The following is a 19329-nucleotide window of genomic DNA, read 5'->3' on the forward strand; positions in this document are numbered from 1 at the left end:
TGCTCTCTGAGGCTCGGGACAAGCCGGCAGGGGCCTGCAGCTTTTGTTCTCCCAGAAGCAAGTGAGATCTCGTAGGTTTTTGTCCCTTCCAGCGTCGGTGCGTGGCACTTGGGAGTGAACGCAGACTGTGAGTGGGGATTTCTGTCCCCACGTGGGACAGCCATGGCCTCCTGGGTGTCGGCTGGGAGGCTGGGCTTTCTGCGGCAGATTAGAGGGGATCGTGGCTCCGTCTCCCTCGAGTGCAGCCCTGGCTTCGGCCCAGCTGCTGTAGTCCTGTCCCTGTCCCCTCTGCCCTGGCTGTGGTTCCCGTAGGCAGAGGACGTACGGGTGCTGCTGCAGCGGAAGCCTCCGGATGATTCAGTTATTAAAGCAGGAATTCTTCCTGCAGTGTTGGGCATCGCAGCCCAGGCCTGGAGCAGACCAGGCAAGAGCACTACCACTCAGCTATACACTGCAGCCATGAATATTCGACATCAGGCAGTAAAGCACAAGGGCCACGTAATGGCACCCAGCCACATCATGCCATCCACGGCTACCAATGCTTCCAACCTTGTGTCATTTTTTTTTTCCCTCTCTGCCAGAAAGAAAATATTACACATTTCAAGCCAGCCTGCTACATGTCTGTAATCCCAGCTACCTTGGGAGGCTGAGGCAAGAGGATGGCAAGTTTGAGGCCAGCCTAGGCTACTTAGCAAGGACCTGTTCAAAAAATAAAAAAGTCCGGCCTGGTGGAACACACCTGTAATCCTAATACTCTGGGCGGCTGAAGAAAGAAATTGCAAAGTTGAGCCCATCCTGGGCAATTTAGTGACTTAGCAACACCTGTCTCAAAATATGAAGTAAATGAGGGCTGGGGGATGTGGCACTGTGCAAAGGCCCTGGGATCAGTTCTCAGGACCAACAGACAAGTAAATAAAATAAGGGCTGTGGATGCAACCCAGGGGCCGAGCGCTTGTCAAGCACACACAGAGGCCTGAGTTTGACGCGCCCACTACACAAAACTAAATTAAATAATGATATTAAATTATACTACATTTAAAAAGCACTAGGAAAAAAAAAAGCACTAGGATGTAGCTCAGCACAGAGTGCTTGCCTAGAAGGCATGAAGCATGAGGTTCCCACCCCAGGACCCACCACCCTCCCACCGAATGACTGCTTCTGTCTCCTCTCTTGCTTGGGGAACTTTTATCCAGAATTGGTAACAATGACCCTCACTCAGTTTCACACCTGACTCTGCTGGGAAGTGGTGCTTCACGTAGTTTTCCTGTTATATCCCACAGCCACATGGTCTATTTCTGGACTTTCCTGGGCTCCATTTATGTACATTCTTATGTCAGTAACACAGCAGAGTTCTAATCAGTGTGGGGTTCTAGAGATTCTCACTAACTTATGGGCACGTTCATTTAACTATTTAATAGGTTTATCACTATTTGTATGGAATTTTAAAAAAGTAATACATTCCGATGAGAACCACCACACCTGGCCAGCGTTTTTATATGCTGCCTTTAATCCAGCAGCCTTACTTGCAGTAGGATGGTGGCCTCGCAGTGTTGCAGTGTTAATAGACCTTCTTTGTCACTGCTGCCTTGCCTTAAAGGAGAGCCCTCAACTTTCCAGTAATCTGTGTATGACTTTGAAGAGATTCTTTTGTACAAAATCTGAAAATAAAGCCTCCACTGTCGTTTCCTAAGGAGAGCTGCCAATCCCCACCCTGTGCCCATCACTGCCTTTCAGTTTGCTTAGTTTTTAATCTTTTTTTAAAATTTTTATTATTTATTTATCATCGGTACCAGGGATCAAACTCACGACCGCCTGCTTACAAGGTAGGTGCTTATGCTGCTGAGCTAAATCTCCAGCCCCTTTAGTTTTTAATCTTTAAAATCTCTTTTTTTTTTTTTTGTCTTTTTCGGTACGAGGGATCGAACTCACGACCGCACACTTGCAAGGAAGGCGCTTATGCCGCTAAGCTAAATCCCCAGCCACTAAAAATCTCTTTTTGAGATAGAGTCTTACTATGCAGCCCAGGCTGGCCTCCTACTCAGTGACCCTCCTGCCTCAGCCTCTGGAGTGCTGGGATTAGAGGCGTGTACCACCCTACCTGGCATTAGCTTCTGTTTGGACTGAGCTTCCTGGAGCACTCACAATGGTAACTACCCTCTGATTCTCCACAGTGCTTGTCTCAGTGGAGCGGAGGGCTCAAGTGTGAGTCTCAAAACAGTGGCATCTGTCAGTGAATCTGAGCTTCTGCTCTTTAACCCACTGTGGCTTCCGTTTTGTCCTGGTGCATGGGAAGCTAAGACCTAAGTTTTGTGCTCAGAAGTAACACATTCCCCTGGCTGTTTGAAATAGTATTTTTCTATGTTTATGCATCTCCACTGGTTCGGATAGTCTTTTCTTCATAGTTACTATTTGCTTAATTCATTAATTTTTTTTTGAGACCATGTCTTGCTATGAAGCCCAGGCTGGTCTTCAATTTGAGATCTTCCCAACTCAGCCTCCTGAGTACTGGTATTACAAGTGTGCACCACCATGGACAGCCAATTACTTGCTTTTTAAAAAAATCATTAAGTGATACATAAAAGGTGGTGGGGTGTGGTTGTACATGACAGTCATCTGAACATTTTGAGAGGCTGAGGCACAACTGCAAACTTGAGCCCAACCTGGGCTATTTGATGATTTGGGCTACTTTACTTATTGAAGGAGTACCATGTTATGTTTGGATACATTGTGTAATGTTTCAAAGATTTATCATTATTATTATCAGTAGCACCCCAATAGCACCCCAGAACTTCTCGTTCCTATCTCAGTGCCCCTGATCAACTTTTTCCTATCCTGACTTTTTTTGGTAATGCTGGGGAGGGAAAGGCCTGCCACTTGGTAAAGCGCACTACCTCCAGCCCAGCCCAACTTTAAAAAAATAAGTAAATTTCATTCCTATTTTTGGGAAATGATTGCTTTGATGTAAGCTATGTCAATTCCTTTTGTGGGTTGGCAGAATATAAATTCCTACTAGAATTCAAAATGGCCAATAAATATTGACTGACTGGAGAATCTGAGGACCTTAGCGGTGGTGGTTGATTTTCCAGAACCGTTAGTGAGAAAATTTAATTTCAGTGTGGAAATGCTTGTAAGTCAGGCCTGTTGTGTATTGCATTGGGGGAGGGAATCTGATTTTACTTTCCATTTTTGCTAGTAAACCCCCAAACATTTCACAACCTGATAAAGCAGGGGTGCTTGGCACGCGCCTGACAGTTGAGTCTCTTTTCACTGAATGTTGCTCGACGAAGTTAAGCGCTCGAGCAAGCTGCGGAGAACAGCGGCAGCTCTCTCCCTGCAGCCGCCTGGGGCTCTGACCCCCCCGCGCTCTCGGCCCCCGACTGGCGGGAGCGCCCCCTCCGGGGCACCTGGGCGTGCGGGGCGCTCGGTGCCCCCGCGTGGGGACACAAAGCGCTTGGCCCCTCTCCTCCCAGCCCGCGCGCGCCCACGGAGTCATGCGTTTCCATTACTCATTCCGCCTTTTTTCCCAAGGTGGCGTGTGGGAGGTGGTGCGCGCGGGGCCGGTAAGAATAGGCCGGGAAGCTCGGCCCCGCGCCCGGTTGCGTTCCGATCGCGCCGCGCCCCGGGACACGTTTTCCAAACCCACGACGACTCCACGCGCGGCCGCTCCCCTACGACTCTCGGCTTCCCCATCTGCGTCCGGTCCGTCCAGTCCAGTCCCGCCCCGCCCCACCCAGCCAACCTTTTGTCCCCTCGCAGCGCAGATGGTCGCGCTGCCCAGGCGCGGCCGCCGCTCACGACGCCCTCGAGGGGTCAACCGGGAGGGAACGCTGGCCCCGCCTTCGCCCACCCCGCACCCCTGCAGCGGGGCGGGCCTGTCGGCCACTAGAGGGCGCTCGGGTGTCTCCGCAGCACTCCCGCCCCTCCCTGGCTCCCCTGTGATTGGCCGGTAATCTCTAGATTTGCATTCTGACTGGTCTCTTCCTGCGTCAGTCAGCGCCGCTGGGCGGGAAGAGGTGACGCGCAGCGCCCTGGCTCGGGGCGGTGCCCGTCGCCGGCGGCTGCGGGCGGAGTTTCTCTGGCAGCGACGCTGGGCAGTCAGACGGCCGCGGTCTCGGGAGGCGTCCGTGGGGCTCCAGCCGCTGTCAGTTCGCTGCCGTCGCCGCTCTTGATGCCTGGCCGGGTCGCTGCGTGATGGCGCGGCTTAGCTGCGCTGTGCGGCTGGCGGCGGCCGCGTCTGGCGCTGAGGTGCGTCGGTGCCCGGCTCCCCGCACCCCCGCGCGCCGCCCCTCCTGCTGACCGCGCGCCCGACCGCCCGCCCGCCCGCCCGGGGTCCGCAGCGCGGCTGAGGTGAGCGGCGGGGCGGGCGGCGGTTGCTGTTGCGGCCTCCGGGGAAGCTCCGGGGGGTGAGGAGCCGCGGGCCGGGCCGGGCGGGGGCGCGGGGCGGCGGCGGGGAGCTCGCCTCGGGGTGGGGTGGGGGCGGGGAGCGGACCCCGGCTGGCGGCGACCCGGCCCGGCGGCCTGCTGCGGCTCGCAGTACCCGCCCGGACGCGGTGCTCTGAGCCGCGGGCCAGACCGTGCGTGGGGACCCGCGGTGCTGCCGGCTGGGGCTCGGGCTCGGCGCGCCCCGCAGCTCCGGTCGGCGCCGCTGCGCCCCCAGCGCCCTCCCCTGTGCCCAGATGGTGTCGGCTGGGAAGACGATGCCGTCCCGGTGCCGATGGAAGCAGCAAAGGGCGTCTTCGCGCGCCTGGGGTAAGGGGATCGAGGAGGGCGCAAGGCCTGGCCGAGAGGGCGCGCCGGCCGGGACGGGGCGGGGGTCGCTGGCCGCCGGCCAGGCAGGGGCGGAGGAGCCGGTGTGGCCCACGCGAGCTGCCCGGGATCCCCGGCAGCCATATTGGGAGGATGAGCTGACAAATCCTCTGGGAGCCAAGTCCGGTTGCTGGAAGGCACCGAGTGACAGCCCCTGGCAGCTCTCGGGGTGACGGGCCGCGCCAGAAGCCGAGCGGTGGGGGTGGGGAGGCCGCCCGAGCCAGCCAGTCATTGTTCACGCCACACAAAACATCCCCGAGCCGCAGGACCGGCCCCGAGCTCCCGATCACTTTCTCCTCGGGTAGCATTCCCAAGCGAGCCGCCCCATCGAGGCTGCATTCAGGTCGGGGCGGAATCCTGTGGTCATTGTTCCCGACCCCTCCTTGCGGGTCCAGGGCGGTGGGGAGGCCTGTCGGTGCCTTCTTTGCGCATAGGCAGTCTGAGATTGCTGCGAGGCCCCTTGGGCTGGATGGAGGCCTCGGGTTATCGCGCCTTGTCTCGCCTGAGATGGACAGCTTTGCAGAGTAGCTCGGGCGTGCAGAGATTAAGTGAACTGAAAGGTTCTGTTGGTGGAGGGAGGCCCGCAACAGAATTTCCGAGGACGCAGATTGTCATCTTTATGGAATCTGGAGGTAGCTGAAATTAGACTGTCGACAGATCCCTTACTCATAAATCTCTTGCTGCCCTGGGCAGCTGCTGTGCCAACACAGAACATGCTGCTTTGTGTCACCGTGTGTCTGAGCTCGGTGGAAGTGTGCTGATGAGGTTTGAGTAACTTAAAAGGTGATATCATGGTGGAGGCTTTATTTAAAGGCTGGCATTTGTCGTTTGGCTTAGTCATAATGAAACGTTAGTGCATGTTCTCCTCTAAGAAATGAGGCGGTGTTTTCTCATTTTGCTGGTATTGTGGTTGGATTATAAAGTGAGGGTGTCAGAGTTTGAGGAAGGAATGTGAGGTCTGCACCGAGGCTGGTGTGGTGTAGCAGAACTGGCAAGAATCAAACAACTGGTTTCAGGGTGAGCCTGTAAATCTGTCTTTTCTTGCATCCTGGGTGTGGATGGTCCCGGAGGGAAGCTGTCCTCTTTGGGTTCATTTTCTTTAATTCTGACTCCATTTCCCCTCCCTGCTTTGTGGTGCTGGGGATGGAACCCACTAAGCCAGTGTTCTCTCGATAAGCTTCTCCATTCCCAGCCCGTGATGCCCATTACTTAGTGAAGTCTAACAACTTCTTAAGGTGAACTAGTTAAAATTTTTTCTGTATGCGTTTTAGGTCTTAACACTATATTGTGTAATCTTTATCATTATTCCCTTTAAAGCCTGCTTGAATCAGATACAGCTTCAACAAGAACTAGTGTGTTTTGGTATACATTAATGAGAGAATTACAGAATGTCTTTTATAATTCCATGCCCCAAATAAATATTTCTAAGTTTTTAATATTTGGAGTTACTTTACTTGCAGAAGATCTGAGGAACTATGGCTAAATAGTTTGATTATTTGGTAAAATCTAGACGGATCATGATGAATTTGATGTAGAGGTTAGAGGTTGATGAGCCTAAGCAGCTGTGTGCTGATGAATGTTTCTCCAGAATTTACCCGGTTATGTTCAGCTTCTGATGTTAGGACATTGTTTTCCTTTATGAGATCAGATATGAACCTAGTTTTCTTTTTTTTTTTTTCTTTCTCCAAGTAGTTTTTTCGTTTTCAAGAACAGATATGAATGTGGTTTTCCATGGTTTTCCTTTTTTCTCCTGCCTCTCCCACTTGGAAGTTGGGCAGGGAATTTGTACGGGAGAAGAGTCTGCTGGCCATGCCGTTCCCAGAGCCACTGTTTTCTAGCCCCTTTTTCTGCCCTGGTCTTGTCTTCTGTACAGAGTCAAGGACAATAATGGGCCCCTGCTGGCTTTGTAAACCTGTTCCCAGGGCTGCTTATCGCAGCAGGTCTTTCTGAGGAGTGAGAGCCTATCTCTTTCCCAGGAGTGAGAGCCTATCCACTGTGGTCTTGAAAACAGGTGAAAATTGACAGCTTCTGATGTGTCCCGCCTACTCTTCCGCAGTTCTCTTTAAAGAGGTCCTTGTTTGAACAGATAGTGGTGAGCATAAAAGAAAATAAATAGATGTGATACTTGTAGAACTTTTCAGAGTGCATGCTGAAAGATAAACAGGTGTGACTGAAAAGACAGCCGCACTGTGCTATCTTGGACTTCCCTGGGAGTTGGGCTTTTTTGGTCAGCAGCCCAGTGACTAATTTTTGCTTACTTTTGTTATAGTTATTGCCAGTTGGCTGAGATTGCAAATGGATATTTATTTATTTATGAACCAAGGGTTGAACTCACAACTGTGAGCTTGCCAGGCAGGTGCTTGTGCCGATGAGCTAAATCCCCAGCCCACAAATGGATATTTAGTTCTTTGCCCTCAAGGACCTTGAACTTCCGTGGTGTGAGTACAGCGGGGCAAGGCCAACTCACTTCTGTCATGCCATGATAGTTTCCCTGATTTCCCGGTACAACTTTATTGTCTTTGTAATATAGCACTTCCTACTATCTAGTACTCAGCTGATACATTTATATTGTCTTGCAGGTATATGTATATATGCATTTCAAGACTGTGTCTGATGGATTTAATTTTTTTTTATATTTAACATCATGTTGTTTACACCAAAGCACATCATTCAACTGTGTGTCTTCCACCAGTGCCATTGAATCTTTGCTTAGTTTTCCCTTTCATTCAATTTACTTATTTACATAGGCAGTGCTAGGGATCAAACCGTGGGCTTGCACCTGCTATGCAAGTGCTCTACCACTGAGCCGTACCCCAGCCCCCATCTAAAGTTTTGAATCAGTTTGGCAGACGTTGTTGTGTAAGTAAGCAACAACAGTAATGATACCCTGAATGGCTGACTCATCCCGAGTACTTCATACAGGTCAGGCTCTTCTCTGAGCACTTTGTATTTATTAACTCATTTAATCTGTGGACAGTCATGTAAAGCAACTCCTCCCCATTTTTTTCAGGTGAAGAAACTGAATCAGAAGCTGAGGGCGTGCCCTAAGATTGATGGCGCTAGTTAAACACTGCTGGGCTTGCTGTGTGAGGGTTCTGCTCAGCCTGGTCCTCATGAGGAACTTTTTTTTTTTTTGTCTTTTTCCTTTTTATCGGTACCGGGGATCGAACTCACGACTGCCTGCTTGCAAGGCAGGCGCTTATGCCGCTGAGCTAAATCCCCAGCCTCTTGTTTTTTTTTAAAGTAACTTGGTATTGTGGCCACATCTTCTACCATGTCATTACTCTTCTGATTGGATTCACCTTCTGATCTTAAATGCCGAAAATTTACAGCTTATTCGCCTTGTCTGTGTTTTTCTGCTCAAGCCTCCCAGGGCTTGTCACTTCCAGATTTTACTTTGGTTCCTATTTTCCTACACTGTAACCTCTGGCACATGTTGCTTCAGCTGTTTACTTTCTTTCTTTCCTTATTTTTGGACAGGGTCTTGCTGTGTAGTCCAGGACTCCTGCCCTGCCTCCCGAGTGCTGGGATTGCAGGTGCGCCCCCACCCCCGTACCCAGCAGTACTTCAGCTGTTTTCTCACCAGCACTTGGCGTTTTTGTTCCTCCTCGTTGGGCAGGACCCACTGTGCAGATGACAGCTGACATCATGCCTGCTGTCCCAGCCCTCTGTCCCAGCCCTGTGTGGTGGAGAAACCATGCAGTACTGGAGATCGTTGGTGCCAGCCTCAGCTGGAATCTCCAGGCCTTGCTGGAGCGTGTCTTTGTGGTCTGTGAAGCAGTTCCCTCCCTGGGTCTCTGTACCATCTTAGCCACTTCCCATGCTGGGCAGAAAACCTTGCTCACCACCTCGAAGGAAAAAGAGCGTGCACTCCCCTCGCTTCCCCTGCTGCATACCGATTTCCCATCTCCCGACTGCACTGCTCCTTGGCCCGCTCTGGATGTGAGCACCTCTGGCCTGCAGGAACCTGCTGTGCCGCCACCCTGGGTCCCCTCACGTTTTCCTCTCTTCCCTCAGCTCGCCAGGCACAGTTCTGCCATGGGACCCCTGCACCAACTGCTGCCTGTGGTGTGCTGGGTGGCTTCTTTGCCTCTTTCCTGTCTGCTCCAGCCCCTCCGCCCCAGCAGGCGACCCTCAATGCTTTAGGCACCTGCACTGGCCTGTCCCCATAATGCTTATTACTTTATGGATAGGTTGTTCCTTATATTGTTGCTATTATTTTGGTATCGGGGATCAAACGCATGACTTCATGTTTGCCAGGCAGGTGCTGATGCTGCTGACCTAAATCCCAGCCCTAGTGAAATATTTTAACCCCTCCCACAGTAGGATGTGATTTGCTCCATGATGAGGATGTTTAGCTTTTTGTTCATTGATTTATTCCAGAGATGCCCTATCACACTGTAGGTACTCGATGTATTACCCTTGAGTAAAGTGTAGAGAACTACAAGTCTTTTCTATGAAAAAGAAAATTACAGGCGCAGAACCCCATCCCCTACCTCCGTGGTACTGAAGCTTGACCTCAGGGCCTGCACTCGCTAGGCAAGAGCTCAGCTCCTTTAAAAATTTTTTACTTTGTGCCAGGCGTGGTAGTTCATGCCTGTGTTCCAGCATTCTGGAGGCTAATGCAGAAGGATTGCTGCAGATTTGAAGCCAGCCGGAGCTGTGTAGTGAGTTCGAGGCCAGCCTGAACTACCTGGTGAGACTTTGTTTCAAAAAAATGTGTTTTGCTAGGATCTCTAAATTGCCCAGGCTGGGCTTGGCCTTGTGATCCTGCTGCCTCAGCCTTCTGGGGAGCTGGTGTTACACAGGGGGCCACCACACCCAGCTTTGCAGAAAGCCCTTCTTCACTCCTGTTCTGCCTTTGTTCCTGCCCACCAGTCCTCTCGTTCATCACAGCGAGTTATGCCGACCTGGCGGGTTCCACCCTCCCCAGTGCAGGGGGACCCAAGTGGCCTCTTTTCTAACACAGCACTTTCTTACTGGGCAGGGGACATTTTGTGCTCCTGTGGTAATGAAAATGTGGTTCCCTCTGCCCCTTCTGCCCTCACACTTTTGGCTGCCTTCCTTCTGTGGGTACCGTTTTTTTTTTTTCCAGCTGTTCACACCCATGTGTGACATTTACCGAACCTAAGGCTTTGTATCACATTTGAAAATTTATTGTGTTGTGTTGTTTGGCTTTTGTTTTTCGGAAGTAGAACTCACAATATAGTAGAATAGACTATTTAGGACATCTTCATTTATTTACAATTTATATTATTTGCTGCTTCTTTATTTTTTTCATTTACTGCTTCTGGAGAGGATTTACGTAGCTAACTGCAAATACCATATAAACACTAGGACCATTAAGGTATAAGTAAGAAATTAAAAACCTATCTAATAAAAGGAACACGTGCAAGTACAATTTGCCTAGGCTAACGTGGTTATTGTAATGTAGTTTAGAAACTTTTGGAATTTAGCCAGAGTGGTGGGGCATGCCTTGGGAGACTGAGGTAGGAGGGTAGCTATGAGTTTGGAGCCAGCCTGGGCTACATAGCATGATCTTGTCTCAAAAAACAAGCAACAACAATGAAAAAAAAAAAAAAAACTTTTGGGAGTTAGAGTGAAAGGAGAAAGACACATTATACAGTTTACATTCTGGTAAAAAAAAGCCTAATGACTCTTCAAGTGAAACTTTTTTTTTGGGTGTTAAATTCTAAGAGAACAGGCATCTTGATACAAGAATTGTACTTACCAAGTGTTTTTGGCGTGAAGGGAAAGGAAGACATTCTTCAGAGGTCTTTTTATTTTATTTTATTTTATTTATTTATTTTTTGTGGTAACAGGGATTGAATTCAGGACCTCGTGCTTGCCAGGTAGGCACTTATGCCACTGAGCTAAATCCCGAGCCCCAGAGGTCTTTTTAAAAAGTAATCCACTTCCATTCTAAACTGAGAACGTTGGTGGTGCACGCCTGTAATCCTAGCACTCAGGAGTCAGAGAGGATTGCTGTGGGTTCGAGGCCAGCCGCAACTGCAGAGTGAAACCCTGTCTCAAAAAGACAAGACAAAAACTGAGAGCATGATATTAAAATATAACGAAATAAAACTGCTGTGGTTCAGGTGTATAATTGTATACAAAGGTTCATCTGAATACCCTGGCACCATTCAGCCCCGGGAAAGGCCTGCCATCCTTGTTGCTGTGTTCTCTTCTAAAAGAGGACATACCTGTTGCACTTGGAGCACCAGTGTGTTGCAGCCACCTTAGCACCTGTTGACCTGCACACCTGGCCACACGAGGAGCCACCTCCAGGCTGCTGAGCTGTGGTCGGGAGCAGACTTGAGACATGTGCAACTGGACTGACACCCAGCCCGGGTGAGCCTTTGACCTGTGCCATTTCTCCACCTTGACTGTTGCGGAATTCATTTTGGCCCAGACGGGTCTAGGAGAAACTGTTGTGGTTCCTTCTGATGGTGGAGGAATGAATGGGCCGGAATGTTGGCGTTTGGTGGTGGAGTGGATCTGACGAGTGAGGGTGGGTGGAGGGGAGAAAACATTACAGAAAAAGTCTGTAGAAGGTAATCAGGCACTCGGGTATTAGCGATAGCTGACTTGCTAGACAGCACATGGTACTAACTACCCAAGCGTTCAATTTGGGCCGCCTGAAAAGTTTAGAAAGGAAATGAAAATGGGCCTGCGTTTGTGGCGTTTCTCAGGGTCTTCAGTTTGTGAGACTAAAATCCCATCCCGGGGAGAAGGAGGTCCTTGACTTGGTTGCAGAGGCAGGAGGAAGGAGGAGGACCCGGGTCTGGTGAATGGAGCGCAAGGTCGTCGGCTGCGGGCCCAGGTTGAGTGTCGGCCGACGGCTGGTGGACTTGGTCTGTCAGTCACTGTTCCCGTGGAGCCTGGTCTGCACAGGGAGGCACAGAACACAGCTTGCTAAAGTGAGCCGTTTGGTACCTTTACTCATGGCCCATGGCTAATTTGTGATCCATAGAGTCAAAGATCAAGAGTAGGCAGATTCTTTTTTTTAAAAGTCTAGCCATGGTCATTGTTAAGTCCTAAAATTTGTTTGGTACTCATGGGAATTATAAGAAAAATGCAAAAATGTCACATGAAGATTTTCTTGTACGGTCTCAGAAGGAGCTTTCTAACTGTGCAAATTTATTTTTTGGATATCTATTCTTTAAAATACTCATCCTTTAAAAATGCAGTTCAGGAGAAGAGGTTGGCTTTTAAGTGGATTTTTTATTGACGTAAGTTTGTTACTGAGTAGCAAATCGTGCTAATATAGAATTTGAAAAACTGCATCTTTTGGTAAAACTGTATATCCTAGCAAACTGGTATTGAACAGAGAATCAGTGTGTGAGAGTTTACTGACCACAACACCGTGAAATAAATCAAAACATTAGGAAGCAGCATGACAGTCTGTTTGTTTTGCAGTGGAGGTCTTAAACTGGGTCTCAGCCTCTTAAATTCAGTGATCCTCCCACTGAAGCCTGTGCCATCATACCTGGCAGGAAACAGGTTTTTTTGGTTTTGCTTTGCTTTTTATTTTTAAATTTAATAGAACAGTTTTTTTTTTTAACTTTTTTTTTTTGTCATTTTCCTTTTTATCGGTACCAGGGATCAAACTCACGACTGCCCGCTTGCAAGGCAGGCCCTTATGCCGCTCAGCTAAATCCCCAGCCCCAATAGAACAGTTTGTAAGACGTGAGAAACTATAATTTTTGACTCAAAGATCGGTACAGGGCTAGAGCTGCAGCTCAGTGGTAGAAAGCTTGCCTACAGACTGGGTTTGATTGCTGGTGCTAAAAAACAGAGCGTTAGCAATTAAGGGTTGTGTGAGTTAATGCTGCCTGCTTGCTGATGACATCTGACTTTGCCCTTGAAAGATAGACTTCTGAAGGGACGTTGGCATCTGCGTGTGTGGCACAGAGGATGGTGGCTGGTGGAGAAAAGGCAGGCAGCAGACTGGGGACTGGATGCAGAGGCGGGACAGAGGTCAGTCGGATTTAGTGTGAAGTTCTGTTCCAGCGACTTGAGGGAGGGAGCGAGGTGCACTAACCTCCTGTCTAAGGAATCTAATCTTGGCTGTTTTCTGTGGAAGAGGAATATGATGGAAACAAACCGATCACAAAACTAAATCATTTCGTCTTTTCCTTAGACTCCTCGGCATCTGAGAAATGGGAATTCTGAAAGGTCAAAGTTAAGCAATTGGGGCGGGGGATTTAGCTCAGCGGCATAAGCACCTGCCTTGCAAGCAGGCGGTCTTGAGTTCAATCCCTGGTACCGATAAAAATGAAAAAGACAAAAAAAAAAAAAAAAAAAAAAAGTTAAGCAATTAGGAAAAGAATGACACAGCACTCAAATGACTTACAGCACAGTGTGTTGTTGGCCCTTTAATGTTAGGGAGGGCCCCAGAAGTTTTGCACTGTTCCAACGTGCTGACGTTTTTATTATATGTCATAAGGAAAAGTGGTCAAGAAACAGGAGAACTGACACTGTGTAAGTGACTGAGTCCATATTTTCTACCAGTGTTTTTTTCCTGGCTCTTCAGAGCTAAAACAAACAAAAGAGTGTTCTTATGCTAATTAAGTATAGTTTTCCTCTAATTTATTAGGAATATTCTGTAATTATTATTACAGAAGTTTACTGGAGCTTCAAATTGATTTCAGACTTATATGACAAGTAATTTGTTTTTTCCTGTAAAATAAGCATGAAAGTTTGAAGCTGTAATTCTGGTGGGCATCTGTTGTAGAAGAGATACAATTTATACTGAAGGAGGCTGTGGCAGGAGGATTGCAAGTTTGAGTGAGACATTCTCTCAAAAAAAAAAAAAAAATGCTGAGAATGTAGCTGGATCCTGGAATACCACTGGATGTGCTCCCCAGCACTGAGGAGGGAGGGAGAGAGGAAGGAAGGAGGGAAAGAGAAGAGAGGGACAGAAAGAGACAGAGACGGACAGACAGAAACAGGGCCACAGACTGTGTATAGTCAGGGAGATAACAAAGGAGCTCTATAATCTGCTCTAGTCCACTTAACTAGCGAGCAATTACCGTATAAAACTTTAGCTCATTTGTGAAGGTGGCTGTAGTTTTAGCCAGGAGAGTTAAACCAAAAAAATTGATGTTTAGATTCACGTTGTTGCGGGAAAGTAATTTTAAAAGATGTGATTTCCAAAGAGGGTAACTGTTAAGTTTAACTAGCAAGGAATTATAAACTAGCCTTTTCTTTTTGATGATATGATCTCTTTTTTGAAACAACTTATACTTTTTTTATTAGTACCACTTAAACAGTATGTCTCTTGACACAGTAGGAATTCAGCAACAAAATAACTATATTCCAGACCATGTTGTGATTAAAACTTGACCAACATTGTGTTCTTTAGGGAGTACAAAATCTACAGCAGCAACAAAGTAATTCTCCCCAGGGTAAGGTCAGTAAATTGAAAGGTGTTAACTAGAGAAGCAGCTGCCTTTAGTTTGGGCAGTGGGGGAGTCCACCAAAGCTTTGGAGCTAGGTAGGATGTGAAAAGGTTCTGGAGGAATGCGCGGGGCTTTGGAAAGAATGGGAGAGGAGGAAAGCCAAAGGGACAGGTCCTGTCCTGGTGGCTAAGGGGAGGTGAGGGACAGGGGCACATGGACAGAAAAGCCTGCCATGGTTCTGGAAGCTCTCCGGTGAGTGGGTAGCAGCTAGGGAACGTGTGGAAGGCGGGGTCTTGTGAAGTGTGGAACAGGTAGCTTCTGTTGTGGGACACTGTGATTACCCGTGTGAGGCGTTCAGACCTCGCGAGGTGGATAGGGCGCGGAAACGCGGAGGCTTTTTACATAGTTTTTCTTGGAACTGGGGATGGACCTGGGCCCTCACACATGCCAGGCAAGTGTTCCACCTGAGCTCCACCGCCTCTTACCCACCTTTGAGACATTCTCACCAAGTTACCCAGGCCGTCCTGGAACTTGGAACTCGGAACCTGTGCACGGAATAATGCACGAGCCTGTCTTGATCCAGTGAGTACTAGGGAAAAGAACTTGGGATCTGCCTCAGCCTCTCAGGTAGCTAGGCGTCCTGGCAAGTGCCACTGTGCCCGGCCACTCCAGGACCTGTAAGTGGACATAAATGGAGTAGAAGTGTACTTCCGGAAAATGACTGTGGCAGGATCGTGTAGCACATAGAAGGGGCAGATGGAAATGGGGATATTGTGCGGCAGGAAGGGTAGGAGGAAGAAACTCAAGCTGGCCAGGAAGGTCATGGCTGAGCGGCACTGGAGACCCAGCGGGAGGGTGGTGGCAGGGATGCAGAGTTTTACAGACGAGGCCGTGGCATTTGGCAACTAATTAGGTGAATAGAGGAAGCAAGCTTTTCAGTCTGTGGGAACAGAATGGTGGGAATGCTCAGCAGAAGAGAGGCCCAAGAGCCCGCATTGTCTGAGGGAGAGCTATTTTGGCTTTGGTGTGTGAGGCCAAGTGAAGTGCTGGCAGAGGCTGGGTAGCGGAGTCAAGCAGTCTATTGAAAACCAACGTACAGGACATTAGATGCTGGAGGTACTAGTGTTTTGGTTCGGAGCTACAAATGTATAAAGAAGGTTCAGCTTTTGTTTTGTTTGCAAGTCAGAAGAATTCAGTGTTTTTGTAGGCCTTGGGTAGAATACAAAAAGAAATTTTTCTAAAATAAAAAATTAAGTGCAATATTCTGTTATTACCAGTATTTTATAAGTCTTGTTTCTTCTGTACCTGATTTTCTCAAATATGTATTTTAGCAGACTTTCTTGATTGAAAACTCATTGCTTTGGTTGATAAACTTGTCTCTCTTAAAACACCTTCCTCTTCATTTAGGCTGTTTATTTGAGGAAACTGGCTGACTTGTTCTGTAAATTTTCCTGTGGTCTGGGTTTGGGTTTCAACTTCGATGTGTTGTCTGAGTGCCTCCTTGCTCTCTGTGTCTTATAAACTGGTAGTTGGAACTAAGATTTCCTTTCTTCCACAAGTAGGACAAGAATGTTTCCCAGGTGGTGTATTTCCTGTAGCATATGAGGATACACAAGGCTGACTGTTCGGGTCAGGTGTTCCTGGCTTAATTTATAATATTCCCCCATCAGCCTTTCACATGCTTCATTTTAGTAGCCAATGATAATTTTGCAGAAAGCCTTTACATCAGTAAGCCTGGAAAAACATGACATTCAAATGCATTCCTTCTGCATGCATTAGCAAGAATTTTTTCTCTAAAGAAGAACCTACTCTCGGTGACTGGTTACCCTGGAATATTTTATGTAAGCCCTACAGACTGGGTGTATGTTCAATTCTTTTGTTTTATTTGCTGGCTTTCAGAATATTGATTTTCTTTTGTGTGCTGGGAATGGTCCCCGGTCTTCGTGTGTGCTGGGCAAGTGCTCTATGCCACTGAGCTATACCCCAGCCCAGGATACCAAGATTTTCTAAGGTATTGTTATGAACTCAGGACTTCACATATTTGATGTTTTTCAATCCATTTGCAGATTTTTTTTTAATCGTCTTAATTATTTTGGCCAGTGGAACGCTGTATCTGTGTTGCTTTGACATGATCCCATTCATTCTTGGCATATTTTTGCTTTTTACCACACTAAAGTGCCCTAGGGTGGTCTTGAAATTTCTTTGCCCATACTTGAATTTTGCCATTTTTTTCAAGGAGCACAGATTCAAGGAGATTTCTGAAGGAACAGAATTTTACTTTTGGAAGCTGTTAGGGAGCCGGGCAAGACAGAATGCAGCCGTGTAAAACGATGGCCGGGTTCTGCAGCACGGGTCTGTCTGTGAGTACCGTGGGGAAGGCCACGGTGCCTGCAGTGTTTGGGAGAGCCTTTGGGAAGAGGGGAACCAGCCAGGCAGCCACACAGGGAGGAAGCAGACTCCTGTGCCCCATGGCAGAGGAGAAACAGTGAGGGGCGTGGGAGGAGGAGCAGGACAGGGAAGGAGCCTGGCCAGGCAGCTCCGCGACTGAACTGTCCTCGCTGAGGGACGAGGGAGGCCGTGCCATGAAAAGGTTCATGTTGCAGCAAGGGAAGCTGTGCCCTAAGCTCTGGTTCTTGGCTGGGATTTGCAGCCACATCTCTGAAAAATTAAAGTGCCAGACCTGTGCTTAAATCTGCTGAATACTGGAAGGGGGAGTGTAGGCTCATTTGCTTTGCAAAAGACCCCCGTGTGGTTCTGTTTTGTGTATGCCCGATAGAGGACCATTGAGCCTGAAACTAAAGGCACAAAGAACAGTTCATCCGTTTTAAATATCCCAGGCATGTGGTATGAAGACTTGGGTTAGCGTAATGGCGGGGAGAAGGGGGAAGACAGCAGTGCAGATTTATGTTTGTTAAGTTTCCATATTTGTAAATGAATTATGTTAATACTAATGCAAGGATTCAAAGAGGAGGAAATCAAGTTGACCCCAGGTCTTCTGTGGGGGAGCCGGGGAAAATTATGTGATAGGAGTGGGAAACTTGGCAGCTTGCTAATCTGGGGAGAAGATGATGTGTTCTGAACATGGTGAAAGCTGAGGGAATGATTATGTATCAAACAACTCGAGGAAGTCGAAGTGTTTTGTTTTCTGAATGCTTCCTGAATTTTTTTACATAGTGTTCAACTAGTGTTTGATTTCATAAATGTGATTGTAAAAATGTGTGACATATTAAGTGACTATCAAATGTAAAATGAGGAGCAGACTGGAAAAAGATTGGTGCATTCATATAAAGATTAATATGAAAATTGTGACCATTTGAAACAAAATTCAGCAATCTAAGCAAAGAGTTTAAATAGATAATTCTTTCAGGGCATGGTGGTGCACACCTGTAATCCCAGAACCGGAGAGGCTGAGGCAGGAGGGTCCTTATGAGTGACCAGCCTGGAGTATGTAGTGATTTCCAAGCCAGCCTAACTACATTGCAAGACCCTGCCTCAAAAAAACCAATAAATAAATAGATAGTAGATAAATAATTCTTGTAGCTGAACAGTCTAATTCATTCCTTTACCAGCCAGGTCAGGTATTCTTCCGAGTACTAGCACCCAAGACAGGAGCTCACTGAGCAGTGTGGTGTGGTGGGAGAGAGACGGCAGAAATAACCAGGATTGCAGGAATTTCATATGCTGCTGATGCTGTTAGGACAGGGAGCTGGCCGTGGTGGGACACCTGTCGTCCCAGCACTAGGGAAGCCGAGTTCAGTTCCTCGGCAGGCAGTGTAGTGAGACCCCTCTCAGAAGGAGGGAAGGTGGAGCCGTGGCAGACACGCCAATACTGGGCACTGGCGAGGACGGACGCGGGATTGATAGGGCCAGGAGGAGAGTGGCTCGGAGCTTTGCTGCAGTTCTGTTTTTACTGTTTTCTTTTTTGCCTTTCCCATGCGGTGGAGGTGCTGACCTCCGGAGGTTAGCATTTTTAATCTCTGTCTGCTTAATTATGTGGAACAATTTGGTTAGATTTACATTCTGTTGGCTTCCTTGGTAACTGGACTCATACTTTTCTGCTTTAGGCTTTTCTTTTGTTTGGTTCTTCTGGAAAATGTTGATGTAATAGATTTCTTCCTAACTAGAGAGATCAGTTGTTTCTTGTGGATTGTTTTTTCGCAGTTTAGTATAGGTTTTATTCTTTTGGAAGGGAAACTATTCCTTTAAAAATGTTAGCGTTTTTCTTGTGGCTTCTGTACGCGTAGTTTGGTTCTGGTGTGAGTCACCGTAGGCACTTGGGGTGCTCCCTCTGTCATGGGCAGCGTGTGGACTCCTGTGGAAGGGATGCGCAGAATCTTCAGAGCTAGTGGAAGTCACTGAGTAACTGCCACAGGAGCTGGCAGGACAGGAGCAGGAAGGAGGCCTCTCCTGCTGTTCAGCTGTCAGCACGTAACCAAGTGTTTCAAACTGGAGCGAAGCGTAGACAGTTCAGCGGATGTCTCCAAGGAAAGGTAGTGAGTAGTTTCCGGATGGAAAGCTTCTGTGTAGGAAACTTCTTCAGCAGAAGTTGGGCGGGGTGTTGTACACGTGAAATTCCAGCATTTGGGGAGACGAAGGCGGGGCGACTACCTCAAGTTCAAGGGCAGCCTGGGCCACACAGCAAGGCTGCACTGCAGAACGAGACCCTGCCTCAAAATAAAAAAGGAAAGAAAGAAAGTTCTGCAACAAAAGCACTTTTTACATAGTACTGAAAAATGGCCTAGAAACACAGAAAAGATAAATGCCTATTGTGTGGTTCTAAAAGTTATTACAAGTCTAGAAACTTTTTTAGGAATGAGAAAGTCCTAATGGAATAGGAAAACAAATTGCAGTCTTTAACATTTTTTTTTTTAATTTAAGGAGAAAAAGAAAAAAAAAAAACAGAAAAAGGGTACAAGTAATACAAAATTCAAAAAATAAACAGTAAGAAATCACTAGTTAATAGATTACATATTCTCATCTTAGAAATAGTTGTTCAAGTTACAAAATTAAAGCATATAAAGTGGACTTTCAAACAGTGAGACTGCAAACAGTTTTGTTCAGTGATCCAAAAAAACTCAGTAATATGGTTATCTATCTTATACACTTAAACATATATGCA

The 19329-nt window shown here is 47.7% G+C and overlaps 1 protein-coding gene across 23 annotated transcripts in view; it reads left to right on the forward strand.

Moving 5' to 3' along the window:
* Positions 1-4101: 4101 nt before the first annotated feature.
* Positions 4102-19329, forward strand: part of Kif1b (kinesin family member 1B) — a 140647-nt gene continuing 125419 nt past the window's right edge. For 5 of the 23 annotated variants that reach the window (XM_063235479.1, XM_063235486.1, XM_063235484.1 and 2 more), the window contains exon 1: positions 4129-4347. The gene's annotated coding sequence lies outside the window, so the exon portion shown is untranslated. Of the gene's footprint in view, positions 4348-19329 lie in introns of all 23 variants that reach the window. The other 18 variants (XM_063235485.1, XM_063235490.1, XM_063235487.1 and 15 more) reach the window with 8 other exon arrangements.

The sequence above is a fragment of the Cavia porcellus genome, unplaced genomic scaffold (genome assembly GCF_034190915.1).
Source record: "Cavia porcellus strain 051 isolate PalLab524CR breed Dunkin Hartley unplaced genomic scaffold, mCavPor4.1 scaffold_25, whole genome shotgun sequence".
Lineage (NCBI taxonomy): Eukaryota > Metazoa > Chordata > Mammalia > Rodentia > Caviidae > Cavia > Cavia porcellus.